Here is a 17,736-nt window from a genome sequence, read left to right on the forward strand (position 1 = left end):
GGTGATACCAAGGCGTGGAGGAATAGCCAAACAGTAGATCACAGGGTTGACTTGTTCCAGAACCTTGAACGGGCCAATGTAGCGAGGTGCAAACTTAGTGGACTCAACTCGCAGCCTGATGTTACGGGCGGAGAGCCACACTAAGTCACCAGGAGCAAAGGTCGGAGCGGGGCCCTCATTCTCTCCTTGGAGGCCCGGATGGCATCCTGTGTGCGGTCCCAGATGTCACGTGCCTCAACCGCCAAGTCTTCCACCCTAGAATCGGTGGATGACACGGGCATGGGCACAGGGACACGCGGATGCTGGCCGTAATTAAGGAGAAAAGGAGTCTGACCAGTGGAATCGGCTATGGCGTTGTTCAAGGCAAATTCCGCCCAAGGTAGCAAAGATGCCCAGTCATCCTGCCTAGCAGAGACAAAATGTCGCAAGTATATCACCAGAGTCTGGTTGGTTCTCTCTACCAACCCATTCGTCTCGGGATGATACGCAGAGGAGAGATTCAACTCTATGCTGAGTAAATGGCAGAGCTCTCTCCAAAACCGAGATGCAAGCTGGGGACCCCGGTCACTGACAATTTTATCAGGCATTCCATGTAAGCGGAAAATATGTTTTATGAACAACGCCGCCAAGGCCCATGCAGAAGGTAACCGTGGAAGCGGCACCAAATGCACCATCTTAGAAAAATGATCAGTAACTACCCAGATAACGGTGCAGTTACAAGACTTGGGTAAGCCCACCACGAAGTCCATCCTGACCATCTCCCAGGGCCTGTCTGCCACCAGCATGGGGTAAAGTAACCCAGCAGGCCATTGCCGAGGAGACCAATTCTGGGCGCAGGAGACACACGCCCGAATATAGTCCCCGACGTCACGGACCATATGAGGCCACCAGTACATCCTTGCCAAAAGCTCAGATTTCCTCTTGGTCCCAAAATGTCCACCCACTCTGGACGAGTGAGCCCAAGAGAGAACCTCCGGTCGCAAATTCGCTGGTACAAAAGTCTTGCTCGGGGGCACAGACTCTAGCGAAACCGGAGCCACAGTTCTCAGGCTCTCAGAAAGGACAATAAGCCGAGGCTCCTCCTCCTCAGATGACACTACGGAGCTGGAGAGAGCGTCGGCACGAATGTTCTTCTCCCCGGAGAGAAAATGGAGAGTAAAATGGAACCGGGTGAAGAACAGGGACCATCTAGCCTGGCGAGAATTCAGCCGCTGGGCCGTCTGTATATATACCAAGTTCTTTTGCTCAGTGAACACTTGGAAGGGGTAGCGAGCTCCCTCCAAGAGGTGTCTCCACTCTGAAAAAGCCAACTTCACGGCTAGCAACTCCCTGTCCCCGATGGAATAATTCCTCTCCACTGGTGTGAAGGTCTTGGAGAAGAAGAAGCAATGATGCTTCCGACCTTGAGAATCCTTTTGGAAAAGGACTGCTCCAGCACCAACGGATGAGGCATCCACCTCCATGATAAATGGCTTATCTACATCGGGGCGATGTAGGATGGGAGCGCTAGCGAAGTGTGACTTAATCGAGAGAAAGGCTCTGGAGACCTCCTCTGACCACAACTTGGGATTTGCTCCCTTCTTGGTGAGGGCAACCAAGGGAGCTACCAAAGTTGAGAAGTGTGGAATGAACTGGCGATAGTAATTAATGAACCCCATAAAGCACTGCACCGCTTTAAGAGAATAGGGTTCCTGAAAGTCCATCACAGCCTGTAGCTTGGCAGGATCCATAGCCAAACCCTGGGCAGAGATGATATAACCAAGGAAAGGCAAGGACTCCTGCTCAAACACACACTTCTCCAACTTGGAGTAGAGGGAGTTTGCCCGTAAGAGGTCGAAGACTTTGCGAACATCTCTCCGATGGGAGTCAATATCTGGAGAGTAGATGAGAATATCATCCAGATAGACTACGACCGAGGAGGTGAGCATATCCCGGAAAATGTTGTTCACAAAGTATTGGAAAACGGCTGGGGCATTACAGAGCCAGAAGGGCATCACCAGGTATTCATAGTGCCTATCCCTGGTGTTAAAAGCCATCTTCCATTCGTCCCTCTCACGGATGTGAATCAGGTTATAGGCACCCCGCAGATCTAATTTTTTAAATACCCTTGCTCCCCATAGCCTATCAAAAAGCTCAGATATCAGAGGTAATGGGTACTTGTTCTTAACGGTGATGGCGTTAAGACCCCTGTAGTCTATGCATGGACGTAAGTCTCCACTCTTCTTCTGTACGAAGAAGAACCCAGCCCCTGCAGGTGACACTGACTTCCTAATGAATCCTCTTGCCAGATTTTCTTGGATGTACTGAGACATTGCCTCCGTCTCTGGGAGAGATAACGGATAGACTCAACCCCGGGGAGGCTCAGCACCAGGCAAAAGGTCAATAGTACAGTCATAGGGGCGGAAGGGTCTCCACAGCCCTTTTGGAGAACACGTCTGCATAGGGCCAATAGTGCTTGGGGAGAGAGGAAAGATCTGCGGGTACCTGTGTTGTAGCAACCTGAACGCACTCCCTCTGACATCTCGCCTTGCAGGATTTACTCCATCCCAAAATTCTCCCTGAGGACCACTCTATATGAGGAGAATGATAGCGTAGCCATGGTATTCCCAACAGGACCTCATCAATTCCCTCAAGAATGACTATTAGGGAGATATTCTCCTGATGTGATGGAGACACAGAAAGCGTGATAGGAATGGTTTGGTGGGTAATCTGTGAGGGTAGTGTCGACCCATTTACCACTCGAACGGTTACTGGTTTGGCGAGCATAACCAGGGTTATTGCGTGATGCCGGGGGAAAGCAGATGACATAAAATTACCCTCCGCCCCAGAGTCCACACATAGCTCTACCATAACAGTGGATGGGCCTAAGGTAATTGTCCCCTTGAAGGACAACTTTGAGGCAAACGTCGCCATGTCTAGTGTACCTCCTCCAACTGCCACTAGATGCTGATGTTTCCCCGACCGCTGAGGACACTTGGAGGCAAGATGTCCTGACTGCCGGCAAACATGACAGACCTTATGTGCAAGAGCGGACTGGGACTTGGATCCCGCTTGTGTCACCTCTATAGCCTCATGTGACTCGGATGCCTGGACTGGAGATTCCAGAGGTCTGGCGAAGGTGGGAGCCAGCTGAAACCTCTGCCTACACTGAGCTCGCTCCCTCACTCGTGAAAACGAAGGTCTATGCGAGTTGATACAGCTATGAGCTCCTCCAGTGTGGCGGGGATCTCCCTAGTAGCCAAAGCGTCCTTCACATGGTCAGCCAGCCCCATCCAAAATATGGGAATGAGGGTTTTATCTGGCCATTCTAACTCAGACGCTAATGTCTGGAAGAGAACCGCAAAATGGCTGACCATGGTTGAACCCTGAGTCAAAGCCAGCAGTTGGAGCGCTGTATCATGGGTGACTTGAGGTCCTATGAAGACCTGTTTCAGAGTGTCCAGAAACCTAGGAACACTCCGCACCACATGATCGTTGCACTCCCACAGCGGTGTAGCCCACTCCAACACCCTGTCCGACAAGAGAGAGATTATGAATCCCACCTTTGCCCGCCTTGTGGGAAAACGTGCAGCCAGGAGCTCGAGGTGTATACCACACTGGCTCACGAATCCCCTACAGGACTTACTGTCCCCAGAGTATCTCTCAGAGGATGGGAGGTGAGATAAGGTCGGAACAGATGTGGCAGTGGGAAAAGCTGCTGCAGCCACGCTAGCAGCCTTAACAGCTATTGCAGTAACATCCACCGCCGAGGTTGCACGCTCAAGAGACGCAAACCGGCCCTCCACCAGCTGGATGTACCCCTGCAATCGCTGTTCATCCGCCATTACTTAGCCAGATCCTGGTGCTAGTATACTGTTAGGGTTGGCGGAAAGCACCAAATATATTTATTAGGTGGGATTGGTGCGTTTGCAATCCGGGATCCACCGTGCAGATAAGAACCTGCTGCTAAGTAAATGGTGGCACTATTTGGTGGTATGAACCAGCTCTGTTAGCTTCACAGAGCGGCCGAGAAAGCAAAGCTCTGTGCCCTGTTAGACTTTCACAGAGGCACAGGCTAACTACCCAAATGAGAGCAGTCAGTGGTCATGCATGCACACAAAACTCCTCGCCGGAGGTGCCAGCATTCTAGGGCTTATTTCAGCCAAGTCCCTGAATACACACAAACACAATCTCCTCGCCGGAGGTGCCAGCATTCTAGGGCTTATTTCAGCCGTCCCTGAATACACACAAACACAATCTCCTCGCCGGAGGTGCCAGCATTCTAGGGGCTTATATCAGCCGGGTCCCTGAACACATACAAACACATGACCATACTGGCGCAAAGCACATAACTTAGGAAGATACTAGCGCATGGCCGTGCGGCCATGCGAGCCTTAAATAGCTGCAGTACATACAGGACCTTCCTAGAAGGACCAATAGATTTGGCTGCAGTACCTGAGCATGTGACCCTTGATCTCCACTGAGAGATCTTACCCTGGGCATGCTCAGTGTGTGCAAAGCAGGACGTAGTCCCAGAAAAGCCTGCTCGCCGCAGATCAGTGCAGGGTAGAATAGCAGAGCCTGAAGAGGCAGCAGTAACCCTTTGCACAATATCAGTCTCAGTGAGATGCTGGGACCGACGTCTCCGCTGAGCAAGCTCCACTGTGGCCCATGCAGAATGGGAGACCGCAGCAGACATGGATCGAGATTCCCCCTGTGCAGCAGACGAAACTCAACTCCTAACACCCATACCCTTTTTTTCCTCCGTCGGTCCTCAACAATCATATGTTGGCGAACCCCAAACCAACGTGACACAAGCCATGCCAACCACAACAACGCCTCATTTCAAATAGACATATGTGTTACACCAAAGGAGTTCTAACACACAACCCTATGATTATATGACATTGGACTATCCTTTTTGGGCTGCCTATAATCCCTAATCAGTAATGGCTCACACATATGACAGCTCACCATAAATAAATTGAAGATAAGAGTGGCATTATTGTAGTGTAGAGAAGAGATTTGAACCGGCCCTGAATTGATGTTTTTCTTGTACGTGACAGCAACAAGCTCTGGCGGAACACAAGTAACACTACCAGCTTTGATGAATTTCTGACTATAGATCACAAAAAAATCATGAATCTGTCAATGAGTGTATGGAAAAAAGCAGCAGCAAGTATTATCCTTTATAAGGCAATAATCCCTGACTAGATGGCTGTAATACGCTATTCTTATTGCCACAACTCACCCTATATGAATTGAAGATAACAGTACAGAATCTATTTGAGGTAGCCCTTAAAAAGAGATTAGATTAATCTAGTAGCATCATGGAGTATTATTTCATCAACCCTGCTGGGAAATATAGTGGAGAGTTTTACATCTACTTAGCCTGATATGGAGGATACCAGGATCTTTTGAACTTACTTACTTCTGTGCTCCTGTCCCAGCTGTGATATTCTGTATGCAGTCTGAGAACTCTCTCAATTGACCCACAGTAGAAATTTGAAAATGGCACAGTAAAAGTCAGATATGGGCCATGCGACATTGAATTAAAATGAAATAACGGGCAATCAAAATATTGTATATACACCAAAATGGTATCATCAGCTCGCAAACAAATAAGCCCTCACCTTGCCCCTGATCATGAAAAATGGAGACGCTATGGGTTTTGGAAAATGACGCAATTTATTTTTTTTTGCTACCATAGTTTGGATTTTTTTTTTCATCACTGAAATAAAAAATAACCTAGACATATTTGGTGTCTATGCACTTATAATGACCTGTAGAATCATAATGGCAGGTCAGTTTTAGCACTTGGTGAATATAGTAAAAAAATACAAAAAACAGTTGCGAAATTGCACTTTTTTTGCAATTTCACCAAACTTGGAATTTTTTTCCCATTATCCAGTACTTGATATGATAAAACCAATGGTGTCTTTCAAAAGGACAACTCTTCCCACAAAAACAATCCCTTACATGGCCATATTGACAAAAAAATTAAAAAGGTATGGCTCTGTGAAAAAGGAGAGGAAAAAACAAAAACACAAAAACGAAAAAGGGCTCGGATGGGGAAGGGGTAAAATAAATAATTAAAAAAATGGCATAATTCCCCAATCATTTTCAAAAACCAGTCTTGCTAAAACAGACAGCTGGGGGCTGGTATTCTCAGGCTTGTAAAAGTCTGTGGATATTGGCTCCCCCAGCCTAAAAATAGCAGGTCGCAGCCGCTCAGAAAATGCGCGTCTGTTAGATATGCCAATTCTGGTGCTTTGCTTGGCTCTTCTCACTTGTCCTGTTACGGTGGCAAGTGGGGTTCATATTTGTGGGGTTGATGTCACCTTTGCATTGTCAGGTGATATCAAGCCCATGAAATACTAATGGAGAGGTGTCTAGAAGACACTCATCCATTACTAATCATATAGTTGTATGGTAAATAAAGACACAGCCAGAATAAAGTCTTTTATTATAAATAAAAAAAAAACACCCCTTTACTTTTTTATTTAAAAATAACAAACACAGTTGAACTCACCTAACACCTGATTCCATGGAATCCCTCGTGTTCTGTAAGACAATAAAAATAAAAAACAACAATATCCCTGTCCTGCCCATCATTCTTTCCCACGCCGTAAGCTGTCTGTGAGATAAACAGCTTTCAATCTGGATGGTGCCAAGTAGGGTTGAGCGAAACGGGTCGATCATTTTCAAAAGTCGCCGACTTTTGGCTAAGTCGGCGTCTCATGAAACCCGATCCGACCCCTGTGCTTGTCGGCCATGCGGTACGCGACTTTCGCGCCAAAGTCGCGTTTCAATGACGCGAAAAGCGCCATTTCTCAGCCAATGAAGGTGAACGCAGAGTGTGGGCAGCGTGATGACATAGATCCTGGTCCCCACCATCTTAGAGAAGGGCATTGCAGTGATTGGCTTGCTGTCTGCGGCGTCACAGGGGCTATAAAGGGGCGTTCCCGCCGACCGCCATCTTACTGCTGCTGATCTGAGCTTAGGGACAGGTTGCTGCCGCTTCATCAGAAGCAGGGAGAGCGTTAGGCAGGGTCCACTAACCACCAAACCGCTTGTGCTGCAGCGATTTCCACTGTCCAACACCACCTTCGGTGTGCAGGGACTGTGGAAGCTATTTTTTTTTTTTTTTCCCCTCAGCGCTGTAGCTCATTGGGCTGCCCTAGAAGGCTCCGTGATAGCTGTATTGCTGTGTGTACGCCACTGTGGAAACCAACTGCTTTTTTCAAAGCACATATCCTCTTGTTCCTTCCTTTCTGCACAGCTATCTTTTCTGTTTTTCCACACTTTTTATTTAATTTGTGCATCAGTCCACTCCTATTGCTGCCTGCCATACCTGGCTTACATTACTGCAGGGAGATAGTAATTGTAGGACAGTTTTTTTTTTTTTTTTGTTTTTTTTTTTTGTGGGAGATTAAGATTGGCATTTCTGCTACAGTGCCATCCCTGTGTGTGCCATCTCTCACTGAGTGGGCCATAGAAAGCCTATTTATTTTTTCCGTGATTTGTGTTCTAAAATCTACCTCAACACAAAAACAGTACATCAATCAGTGGGAGAAAAATATTGGCCTCAGTCAGGGCTTGTGTGCCACTGCTGTGTGTGCTATCTCTCATTCAGTGGGCTATAGCAAGCCTATTTTTTTTTTTTTTTTTTAATATTATTTGGTTTCTAATTCTCCCTGAAAAAAAAAAAAAAAACCTAAAAAAACAGTGGGAGAATAATATTGCCCTTTCAGCTTGTGTGCCAGTCTTGACTCCTGGGTGTGCCACCTCTCTCCCTCTCATTCAGTGGGCCATAGAAAGCCTATTTATTTTTTTTTTAAATATTATTGGGTTTCTAAAGTCTCCCTGAAAAAACAAAAAATACATAAAAAAACAGTGGGAGAGTAATATTGCCCTTTCAGCTTGTGTGCCAGTCTTGACTCCTGGGTGTGCCACCTCTCTCCCTTTCATTCAGTGGGCCATAGAAAGCCTATTTATTTTTTCCGTGATTTGTGTTCTAAAATCTACCTCAACACAAAAACACTACATCAATCAGTGGGAGAAAAATATTGGCCTCAGTCAGGGCTTGTGTGCCACTGCTGTGTGTGCTATCTCTCATTCAGTGGGCTATAGCAAGCCTATTTTTTTTTTTTTTTTTTTTTTTTTAATATTATTTGGTTTCTAAAGTCTCCCTGAAAAAAAAAAAAAAACATAAAAAAACAGTGGGAGAGTAATATTGCCCTTTCAGCTTGTGTGCCAGTCTTGACTCCTGGGTGTGCCACCTCTCTCCCTTTCATTCAGTGGGCCATAGAAAGCCTATTTATTTTTTGGTTTTTTTAATATTATTTGGTTTCTAAAGTCTCCCTGAAAATAAAAAAAAAAAATACATAAAAAAACAGTGGGAGAGTAATATTGCCATTTCAGCTTGTGTGCCAGTCTTGACTCCTGGGTGTGCCACCTCTCTCCCTCTCATTCAGTGGGCCATAGAAAGCCTTGTTTTTTTGTTTTTTTTTTAATATTATTTGGTTTCTAAAGTCTCCCTGAAAATAAAAAAAAAAAACATAAAAAAACAGTGGGAGAGTAATATTGCCATTTCAGCTTGTGTGCCAGTCTTGACTCCTGGGTGTGCCACCTCTCTCTCTAATTGTGGGCCATAGAAAGCCTATTTATTTTTTGGTTTTTTTAATATTATTTGGTTTCTAAAGTCTCCCTGAAAATAAAAAAAAAAAATACATAAAAAAACAGTGGGAGAGTAATATTGCCATTTCAGCTTGTGTGCCAGTCTTGACTCCTGGGTGTGCCACCTCTCTCCCTCTCATTCAGTGGGCCATAGAAAGCCTTGTTTTTTTGTTTTTTTTTTTAATATTATTTGGTTTCTAAAGTCTCCCTGAAAATAAAAAAAAAAAACATAAAAAAACAGTGGGAGAGTAAGATTGCCATTTCAGCTTGTGTGCCAGTCTTGACTCCTGGGTGTGCCACCTCTCTCTCTAATTGTGGGCCATAGAAAGCCTATTTATTTTTTGGTTTTTTTAATATTATTTGGTTTCTAAAGTCTCCCTGAAAATAAAAAAAAAAAATACATAAAAAAACAGTGGGAGAGTAATATTGCCCTTTCAGCTTGTGTGCCAGTCTTGACTCCTGGGTGTGCCACCTCTCTCCCTTTCATTCAGTGGGCCATAGAAAGCCTATTTATTTTTTGGTTTTTTTAATATTATTTGGTTTCTAAAGTCTCCCTGAAAATAAAAAAAAAAAATACATAAAAAAACAGTGGGAGAGTAATATTGCCATTTCAGCTTGTGTGCCAGTCTTGACTCCTGGGTGTGCCACCTCTCTCCCTCTCATTCAGTGGGCCATAGAAAGCCTTGTTTTTTTGTTTTTTTTTTAATATTATTTGGTTTCTAAAGTCTCCCTGAAAATAAAAAAAAAAAACATAAAAAAACAGTGGGAGAGTAATATTGCCATTTCAGCTTGTGTGCCAGTCTTGACTCCTGGGTGTGCCACCTCTCTCTCTAATTGTGGGCCATAGAAAGCCTATTTATTTTTTGGTTTTTTTAATATTATTTGGTTTCTAAAGTCTCCCTGAAAATAAAAAAAAAAAATACATAAAAAAACAGTGGGAGAGTAATATTGCCCTTTCAGCTTGTGTGCCAGTCTTGACTCCTGGGTGTGCCACCTCTCTCCCTTTCATTCAGTGGGCCATAGAAAGCCTATTTATTTTTTGGTTTTTTTAATATTATTTGGTTTCTAAAGTCTCCCTGAAAATAAAAAAAAAAAATACATAAAAAAACAGTGGGAGAGTAATATTGCCATTTCAGCTTGTGTGCCAGTCTTGACTCCTGGGTGTGCCACCTCTCTCCCTCTCATTCAGTGGGCCATAGAAAGCCTTGTTTTTTTGTTTTTTTTTAATATTATTTGGTTTCTAAAGTCTCCCTGAAAATAAAAAAAAAAAACATAAAAAAACAGTGGGAGAGTAATATTGCCATTTCAGCTTGTGTGCCAGTCTTGACTCCTGGGTGTGCCACCTCTCTCTCTAATTGTGGGCCATAGAAAGCCTATTTATTTTTTGGTTTTTTTAATATTATTTGGTTTCTAAAGTCTCCCTGAAAATAAAAAAAAAAAATACATAAAAAAACAGTGGGAGAGTAATATTGCCCTTTCAGCTTGTGTGCCAGTCTTGACTCCTGGGTGTGCCACCTCTCTCCCTTTCATTCAGTGGGCCATAGAAAGCCTATTTATTTTTTGGTTTTTTTAATATTATTTGGTTTCTAAAGTCTCCCTGAAAATAAAAAAAAAATACATAAAAAAACAGTGGGAGAGTAATATTGCCATTTCAGCTTGTGTGCCAGTCTTGACTCCTGGGTGTGCCACCTCTCTCTCTAATTGTGGGCCATAGAAAGCCTTTTTATTTTTTTCCTTCATTTGTGTTTTAAAATCAACCTCAACACAAAAACACTACATCAATCAGTGGGAGAAAAATATTGGCCTCAGTCAGGGCTTGTGTGCCACTCCTGTGCGTGCCATCTCTCATTCAGTGGGCCATAGAAAGCCTTGTTTTTTTGTTTTTTTTTTAAATATTATTTGGTTTCTAAAGTCTCACAGAGAAAAAAAAAAAAATAAATTAGGTGGGAGATTAATATTGACATTAGTGCTTGAGTGACAGTCCTGCGTGTGTGTCATCTCTGTGATTTGGTGTCACAGAAAACAGAGTGTGTAACATTGTGCCTGATTTTCCTTGTGGTCTCACCAACCTGTTAAGGGATATTGAAATCATACTGAAGTTATAGCTCACCGTGTAAGTTGTTTGACAGCAACAAATAAAGTTAGTTTGGTTACGATTTTTAAACAATGAGGAAGTCTGGTGCAAGAGGTCGTCGTGGGCGTTCATTGTCAGCTGGTAATGATGGTAGTGGTAGTGGAGCATCAGGTGGTCGTGGGGATAAAAATATTCCACCTAAGTCTGGAGCTGTGGAGCCAGTTTCGTCGTCAGGCTACACAAGGCCTCGAACGCTCTCTTTTCTGGGAGTAGGAAAACCGCTTTTAAAGGCTGAGCAGCAACAGCAAGTTTTGGCTTACATTGCAGACTCAGCCTCTAGCTCTTTTGCCTCCTCTTCCGAAACTGGTAAATGTAAAAGCAGCGCGTCGCTTGTGGATGTTCACGGTCAGGGACAAGTCGCTTCCTTGTCCTCCTCAGCAAAAACTACAACAAGAGAGAAGGATGCAGCAGGCGACACAACGGGTCACTCCATGGAGCTCTTTACACATACCGTCCCTGGCTTAGAAAGTGAAACATTTAACAGGCCATGCCCATTACAAGTAGATTCTGACATGGAGTGCACTGATGCACAGCCACAGCCAGAGTACTATGCTGCTCCTTTGACTCAGACCACCACATTGCCCTCTCAGGGTACAGATCCACAATCAGACCCTGATGAGACTATGTTGCCCCGCCACGAACGCTATACCACCGACCGACACAGTGACACAGACGAAGTTGCACACGAGCTCGAAGAGGAGGTAATAGATGACCCAGTTATTGACCCCGATTGGCAGCCATTGGGGGAACAGGGTGCAGGCGGCAGTAGTTCAGAAGCGGAGGTGGAGGAGGGGCCGCAGCAGGCATCAACATCGCAACAGGTTCCATCTGCCGGGCCCGTATCTGGCCCAAAACGCGTGTCAAAGCCAAAACCTGTTGGAGGACAGCGTGGCCATCCGGTTAAAGCTCAGTCTGCAATCCCTGAAAAGGGATCCGAGTCTAGGAAGAGTGCAGTCTGGCATTTTTTTAAACAACATCCAACTGATCAGCGCAAAGTCATCTGTCAAAAATGTTCAACTAGCTTAAGCAGAGGTCAGAATCTGAAAAGTCTAAATACTAGTTGCATGCATAGACACTTAACCACCATGCATTTTCAAGCCTGGACTAACTACCAAACGTCCCTTAAGGTTGTAGCACCCTCGGCCAATGAAGCTAGTCAGCAACGCAACATCCCTTCCGTCACTGTAAGGCCACCATTTTCCGCACCACCGGCAGTATCTGTGCAGGTTTCTTTGCCAGCCAAAAGCAGTCAGGGTCAGGGAATCACCAGTTTAGTAGGAGGAAATATTGCATCTAGGGCACCGGCGGAAACAATACCGTCTCCAACCGTCTCTCAGTCTGCCATGTACACCGGCACACCCGAAAGTTCCACGATCTCCTGCTCTCCAGTCCAGCTCACCCTACATGAGACTCTGGTTAGAAAAAGGAAGTACTTATCCTCGCATCCGCGTACACAGGGTTTTAACGCCCACATAGCTAGACTAATCTCGTTAGAGATGATGCCCTACCGTTTAGTTGAAAGCGATGCTTTTAAAGCCCTGATGGAGTACGCTGAACCACGATACGAGCTACCTAGTCGACACTTTTTTTCCAGAAAAGCCATCCCAGCCCTGCACCAGCATGTTAAACAGCGCATCGTCCATGCACTTAGGCAATCTGTGAGTACAAAGGTGCACCTGACTACAGATGCATGGACCAGTAGGCATGGCCAGGGACGTTATGTGTCCATCACGGCACACTGGGTGAATGTGGTGGATGCAGGGTCCACAGGCGACATCAATTTAGGGACAGTTGTGCCTAGCCCACGGTCTAGGAAACAGTTGGCTGTAGGCGTTCGCACCCCCTCCTCCTCCTCCTCGTCCTCCTGCAGAAGCTACAGCTCTTCCACAGAACGCAGTCGGCCAACCACTCCATCGGCAGATGACACTGTTGCACACCAGTTGTCCCATTATGGGCCAGCTACTGCCAAGCGTCAGCAGGCTGTATTGGCTATGAAGTGTTTGGGCGACAACAGACACACCGCGGAAGTTCTGTCCGAGTTCTTGCAACAAGAAACGCAGTCGTGGCTGGGCACAGTAGATCTTGAGGCAGGCAAGGTAGTGAGTGATAACGGAAGGAATTTCATGGCTGCCATCTCCCTTTCCCAACTGAAACACATTCCTTGCCTGGCTCACACCTTAAACCTGGTGGTGCAGTGCTTATTGAAAACTTATCCTGGGTTCTCCGACCTGCTCCTCAAAGTGCGTGCACTTTGCTCACATATCCGACGTTCGCCTGTACACGCCAGCCGTATGCAGACCTATCAGCGGTCTTTGAACCTTCCCCAGCATCGCCTAATCATAGACGTTGCAACAAGGTGGAACTCAACACTGCACATGCTTCAGAGACTGTGCGAACAGAGGCGTGCTGTTATTTATTTGTGGGAGGATACACGGGCAGGCAGTAGGATGGCAGACATGGAGTTGTCAGGTGTGCAGTGGTCGAAGATACAAGACATGTGTCAAGTCCTTCAGTGTTTTGAGGAATGCACACGGCTGGTTAGTGCAGACAACGCCGTAATAAGCATGAGCATCCCCCTAATGCGTCTGCTGATGCAAAGTTTGACGCACATAAAGGAGCAGGCGTCTGCACCAGAGGAAGAGGGAAGCCTTGATGACAGTCAGCCATTGTCTGGTCAGGGCAGTGTACAGGACGAGGTAGCGGGCGAAGAGGAGGTGGAGGACGAGGAGGATGATGGGGATGAGTATATTTTTAATGCGGAAACTTTCACGGGGGCACAGGAAATTGGTTGCGTGTCACGGCCGGGTTCTGGTTTTTTGAGGGACACAAGTGACGTAGATTTGCCTGCAACTGCCCCTCAACCAATCACAACCGGAGATTTGACAACTGGAACTTTGGCCCACATGGCGGATTATGCCTTACGTATCCTAAAAAGGGACACACGCATTACGAAAATGATGAACGATGACGATTACTGGTTGGCCTGCCTCCTTGATCCACGCTATAAAGGCAAATTGCAAAATATTATGCCACATGAGAACTTGGAACTAATATTAGCAACCAAACAATCAACTCTTGTTGACCGTTTGCTTCAGGCATTCCCAGCACACAGCGCACGTGATCGTTCTCACACAAGCTCCAGGGGGCAGCAGACTAGGAGTGTTAGGGGTGCACACATCAGAAGTGGCGTTGGACAGAGGGGTTTTCTGACCAGGTTGTGGAGTGATTTTGCTATGACCGCAGACAGGACAGGTACTGCTGCATCAATTGAAAGTGACAGGAGACAACATTTGTCCAGTATGGTTACTAACTATTTTTCATCCCTTATCGATGTTCTCCCTCAACCGTCATTCCCATTTGATTACTGGGCCTCCAAATTAGACACCTGGCCAGAATTGGCAGAATATGCATTGCAGGAGCTTGCTTGCCCGGCAGCAAGTGTCCTATCAGAAAGAGTATTCAGTGCTGCAGGTTCAATATTAACCGAAAAAAGGACTCGTCTGGCTACCCAAAATGTTGACGATCTAACATTCATTAAAATGAACCACAACTGGATTTCGAAATCTTTTGCCCCACCTTGCCCGGCCGACACCTAGCTTTCCTATGAAAAGCTCTTGCCTGTGAATTACTTTTCTAATGTCTAATTTGCTGCAGCTGATTGTACAGCATACGACATGTTTACACCTCCCTAAATGGCAAAACTCCCCACACGGGGCCGTGGTATCGCGACTTGGCGCAAGCACCCGTGAGACTGCTGTTTGTCTGAAGAGGTGGGTGTGCTCGCTTTTGGTTGACGGCATTGCTACTGGGTCCCTCATAGTACAATGTAGTGTCTCTGGCGGTGGTGGTGCGCACCCAACGTCAGACACACCGTTGTAACATGAGGGGCCCTGGGGCGGTCCCGCCGGCCTCAAGAGAGTTCCCCCCTACCCCAGCTCAAAATGTGCTCTACCACGTGCAAAATTATGTCGCACAGCTCCACCAATCTTTAGTCTATTCGCTGACATCATTCAATGTCTGGCACTGACAATACAAATTTGTAGACATCTATGATGCAACTTAAAGTAGTCTGTGTCTGTGTCCTATATTGGCACCATTAAATAGTTACTGCCAAATTACAATGTCAGAAACTCAGTAGATGAGCCCACCCCTGTACCTAAGTATGCCACCTTTTTTTTTTGTTTTGGTTGTTTTGCGAGACATTAACATCTATTTATATTTTGGGAGTACTGGGACAGACACTCCTTGCACTACTCCTCCACTCACCACCAAGCTGCCTGTGTATCCATGTAACCGCTGTAAAACTGCCATGAGCCTATTGTTTGTTATTTTAGGCCTTTGATAGCCTGTCTGCGGTCCCTACTTTAAATACTCCTCCACTGACCACCAAGCTGCCTGCCCGTGTATCCATGTAACCGCTGTGAAACTGCCATGAGCCTATTGTTTGTTATGTTAGGCCTTTGATAGCCTGTCTGCGGTCCCTACTTTAAATACTCCTCCACTGACCAGACCACTGCTGCCCGTGTACCCCTGGAACCAATTATAAAGTGCCTACAGCCAGCCCATTTTCTTATGTTAGGCCTTTGAAGCCTGTCTGCGGTCCCTACTTTAAATACTCCTCCACTGACCAGACCACTGCTGCCCGTGTACCCCTGGAACCAATTATAAAGTGCCTACAGCCAGCCCATTTTCTTATGTTAGGCCTTTGAAGCCTTTCTGCGGTCCCTACTTTAAATACTCCTCCACTCACCACCACCAAGCTGCCTGCCCGTGTATCCATGTAACCGCTGTGAAACTGCCATGAGCCTATTGTTTGTTATTTTAGGCCTTTGATAGCCTGTCTGCGGTCCCTACTTTAAATACTCCTCCACTCACCACCAAGCTGCCTGTGTATCCATGTAACCGCTGTAAAACTGCCATGAGCCTATTGTTTGTTATTTTAGGCCTTTGATAGCCTGTCTGCGGTCCCTACTTTAAATACTCCTCCACTGACCAGACCACTGCTGCCCGTGTACCCCTGGAACCAATTATAAAGTGCCTACAGCCAGCCCATTTTCTTATGTTAGGCCTTTGAAGCCTGTCTGCGGTCCCTACTTTAAATACTCCTCCACTCACCACCACCAAGCTGCCTGCCCGTGTATCCATGTAACCGCTGTGAAACTGCCATGAGCCTATTGTTTGTTATTTTAGGCCTTTGATAGCCTGTCTGCGGTCCCTACTTTAAATACTCCTCCACTCACCACCAAGCTGCCTGCCCGTGTATCCATGTAACCGCTGTGAAACTGCCATCATGAGCCTATTGTTTGTTATGTTAGGCCTTTGATAGCCTGTCTGCGGTCCCTACTTTAAATACTCCTCCACTGACCAGACCACTGCTGCCCGTGTACCCCTGGAACCAATTATAAAGTGCCTACAGCCAGCCCATTTTCTTATGTTAGGCCTTTGATAGCCTGTCTGCGGTCCCTACTTTAAATACTCCTCCACTCACCACCAAGCTGCCTGCCCGTGTATCCATGTAACCGCTGTGAAACTGCCATCATGAGCCTATTGTTTGTTATGTTAGGCCTTTGATAGCCTGTCTGCGGTCCCTACTTTAAATACTCCTCCACTGACCAGACCACTGCTGCCCGTGTACCCCTGGAACCAATTATAAAGTGCCTACAGCCAGCCCATTTTCTTATGTTAGGCCTTTGAAGCCTGTCTGCGGTCCCTACTTTAAATACTCCTCCACTCACCACCACCAAGCTGCCTGCCCGTGTATCCATGTAACCGCTGTGAAACTGCCATGAGCCTATTGTTTGTTATTTTAGGCCTTTGATAGCCTGTGTGCGGTCCCTACTTTAAATACTCCTCCACTCACCACCAAGCTGCCTGCCCGTGTATCCATGTAACCGCTGTGAAACTGCCATGAGCCTATTGTTTGTTATTTTAGGCCTTTGATAGCCTGTGTGCGGTCCCTACTTTAAATACTCCTCCACTCACCACCAAGCTGCCTGCCCGTGTATCCATGTAACCGCTGTGAAACTGCCATGAGCCTATTGTTTGTTATGTTAGGCCTTTGATAGCCTGTCTGCGGTCCCTACTTTAAATACTCCTCCACTGACCAGACCACTGCTGCCCGTGTACCCCTGGAACCAATTATAAAGTGCCTACAGCCAGCCCATTTTCTTATGTTAGGCCTTTGAAGCCTGTCTGCGGTCCCTACTTTAAATACTCCTCCACTGACCAGACCACTGCTGCCCGTGTACCCCTGGAACCAATTATAAAGTGCCTACAGCCAGCCCATTTTCTTATGTTAGGCCTTTGAAGCCTGTCTGCGGTCCCTACTTTAAATACTCCTCCACTCACCACCACCAAGCTGCCTGCCCGTGTATCCATGTAACCGCTGTGAAACTGCCATGAGCCTATTGTTTGTTATTTTAGGCCTTTGATAGCCTGTGTGCGGTCCCTACTTTAAATACTCCTCCACTCACCACCAAGCTGCCTGCCCGTGTATCCATGTAACCGCTGTGAAACTGCCATGAGCCTATTGTTTGTTATTTTAGGCCTTTGATAGCCTGTGTGCGGTCCCTACTTTAAATACTCCTCCACTGACCAGACCACTGCTGCCCGTGTACCCCTGGAACCAATTATAAAGTGCCTACAGCCAGCCCATTTTCTTATGTTAGGCCTTTGAAGCCTGTCTGCGGTCCCTACTTTAAATACTCCTCCACTGACCAGACCACTGCTGCCCGTGTACCCCTGGAACCAATTATAAAGTGCCTACAGCCAGCCCATTTTCTTATGTTAGGCCTTTGAAGCCTGTCTGCGGTCCCTACTTTAAATACTCCTCCACTGACCAGACCACTGCTGCCCGTGTACCCCTGGAACCAATTATAAAGTGCCTACAGCCAGCCCATTTTCTTATGTTAGGCCTTTGAAGCCTGTCTGCGGTCCCTACTTTA

Source organism: Ranitomeya variabilis, chromosome 5 (genome assembly GCF_051348905.1).
Source record: "Ranitomeya variabilis isolate aRanVar5 chromosome 5, aRanVar5.hap1, whole genome shotgun sequence".
Classification (NCBI taxonomy): Eukaryota; Metazoa; Chordata; class Amphibia; order Anura; family Dendrobatidae; genus Ranitomeya; species Ranitomeya variabilis.